General features: G+C 34.6%; 1 pseudogene; it reads left to right on the top strand.

Annotated features, from left to right (window-relative positions):
- The first annotated feature begins 283 nt into the window (after positions 1-283).
- Positions 284-1,855, top strand: LOC120187293 (annotated as a pseudogene).
- The last annotated feature ends 735 nt before the right edge of the window (positions 1,856-2,590 follow it).

The raw sequence follows: 2,590 nt of genomic DNA, 5'->3' as shown, positions 1-2,590 counted from the left end.
TATCGATAAATTAATAATTATTAATTTGAAGAGTTTTTAAGTAATTATACTGTACATACCAAACAAAAAGGCAAATTAGTCTATGCCTCTTAGAATTACGTTGCAGCGAACCTTGGGACTCAATGTAAATTAGTAACTAATGTGTTCATATGCATTGGAAATCAATAAATACTTTTGAAGTATAGTAAATGTAAACAAGAGGAACAAATGTGTTCAATGTATTCTTAAGCAAGTTTGGCATATATAAATTACATGAATGTGTTAGAGTATTCAAACCATATCTCACAAGATGGCTTCTCATCTAAAAGGTGTTGCAAAATCAACTATGTCAGATCAAATACGTAAGGAGTTGTGTGAGTACAAGAGAGATAATCCTGCAAGCACACAAAAAGACTTGCAGAGATGGCTTGAGGGAAAATTTCAGTTGAAAGTTAGTCAAGGAACAATATCAAACACACTTAAGCAGTCAGATGACTATCTCTGTGTGAAATAGAAAAGGGAAGAGCAGAGATCAAAAGACACAAACCAGCAAAATATCCTGACATGGAGAAGGTTGTTTATGAGTGGTTTCTCTAGCATCAAGAATGTGTGAATATCACAGGAGAATTAATTTTGCAGAAGGCAAGAGATACAATGAAACTCGTGTACCCTCATGATGATTCAGATTTTAACTTCTCTATAGGATGGCTTGGGAAATTCAAGCACCGACATGGCATAAAGTCATTTCGTCGTTTTGGTGAGAGTGGGTTTGTTGATGTACAAGACATGGAGCAGAAATTGGTATTGATTCGAGAGAAAATTGATCAGTTCCCTATGAAAGATGTTTTCAATATGGATGAAACTGGGTTGTTTTATAGGCTACAAGCTGATCATTCACTGGCAACAAAACAACTTGAAGGAAGAAAACAAGATAAAGAAATATTGACGGTAGTTATTTGTTGCAATGAAGATGGCTCTGAAAAAAATCCCTCTATGGATTATTGGGAAATATGCAAAGCCTCATTGCTTCAAGAATGTCAACATGAATAGCTTGGATTGTCAGTATCGAGCTAACAAAAAAGCATGGATGACTAGTGTGCTTTTTGATGAATATGTTCGTTCATTTGACCAAATGATGCATGGTAGAAGAGTTCTACTTATGGTGGATAATTGTCCAGCACATCCAAGAAATATTGAAGGGCTAAGAAACGTTGAGTTGTTCTTCTTGCCATCCAACATGACATCAAAGATTAAACCTTGCGATGATGGGATAATAAGAGCTTTCAAGATGTATTACCGTAGAAGGTTTTACCGCAAAATATTGGAAGGTTATGAGGTGGGACAATCTGATCCAGGGAAGATAAATGTCCTTGATGCTATCAATTTGGAAATCCCAGCTTGGACGATAGAAGTTCGAAAAGAAACAATAGTGAATTGCTTCCGACACTGTAAAATTCGTTCAACTAGTGACGTTGCAAGAAATTTGGATGAATCTACTTTTGATGAAGAAACTCAAGACCTCAAGACTATGATCAATCAATGTGGCTATCGTAATAAGATGGATATCGACAATATAATGAACTACCCAGGTGAAAATGAAGCATGTTCGGAGGTTCATAGTTTAGAAGATATTGTGGGTACTATCATTGAGAACAATGCAGAGGATGATGGCGAAGATGATACGGTGTCTTTGGAGTCTGTTACGCGAAAGGAAGCACTTATGGTGTCGAACACTCTTCACAACTTTATGATACAATACAAAAATACAACACCTGAGTTATTGGTTGCAATAAGAAAAGTTAGAGATGAGCTCCAAATAGACTTGAACTTTAAAGGAAAACATACAACTATTGAATCATATTTCAATAGAGTGTAATATTTTTTTTTCAGTTTCTATGAATTATTAATTTATGATTTTCTTGGGACCGAAAATTATAAAGGGATCTCACGAAAAATTATTATCTTATTATTTTATCGAGTTTTTCAATTTTTTACATTGGCCCATGTTGGGACCGGACAAATTTATTATTTTAGAGAGTATTAATTTAAAGAGTTTCTACTGTATAAACCCCAATGACAAATAAAGTAATGGATCTTCTTTGACTTTTTAAAACAAAACTCATTTAAGCCTACAACTCTCCTTGACATATTTAACATTAATACTACCGGTCTAACGTCGTCTAACTATCAATTGTGATTCTCCATTCAAATTATAAAGGGTGAATCACCTATAATCATCATTATCTATTTGTTCCAATCAACAATTGACGCGATCAGCATGAAAAACATTCCAACTAAAAAGAACCAATCATGACAAATCTCCAAGAGTTACCTCAAGACAACCAACTCAACTTACCTTTTTGTGTCAAAACCTGCCTGACGCACCTGGCTACTCTAGTCAACCATAATGAAATACGTATGACCCGAAATTCTATGGATCAAACCAAACTTATAATGGTATCTTTGATCAATCTGGTCATTATTTTCCTCAATAACATTATAAACGGTATGTGTATACCCATAATCAAAACCTTCCACAAGTTCAAGATCATAGGTTGAGTTGAGAAACCTACAAACATAATTTTAAGCCTTTCAAAAGGTCCACCTACAA

The sequence above is a fragment of the Hibiscus syriacus genome, unplaced genomic scaffold (genome assembly GCF_006381635.1).
Source record: "Hibiscus syriacus cultivar Baekdansim isolate YM2019G1 unplaced genomic scaffold, ASM638163v2 tig00113724_pilon, whole genome shotgun sequence".
Lineage (NCBI taxonomy): Eukaryota > Viridiplantae > Streptophyta > Magnoliopsida > Malvales > Malvaceae > Hibiscus > Hibiscus syriacus.
The sequence above is the reverse complement of the archived record's forward strand: the minus strand, read 5'-3'. Positions and strand labels throughout refer to the sequence as shown.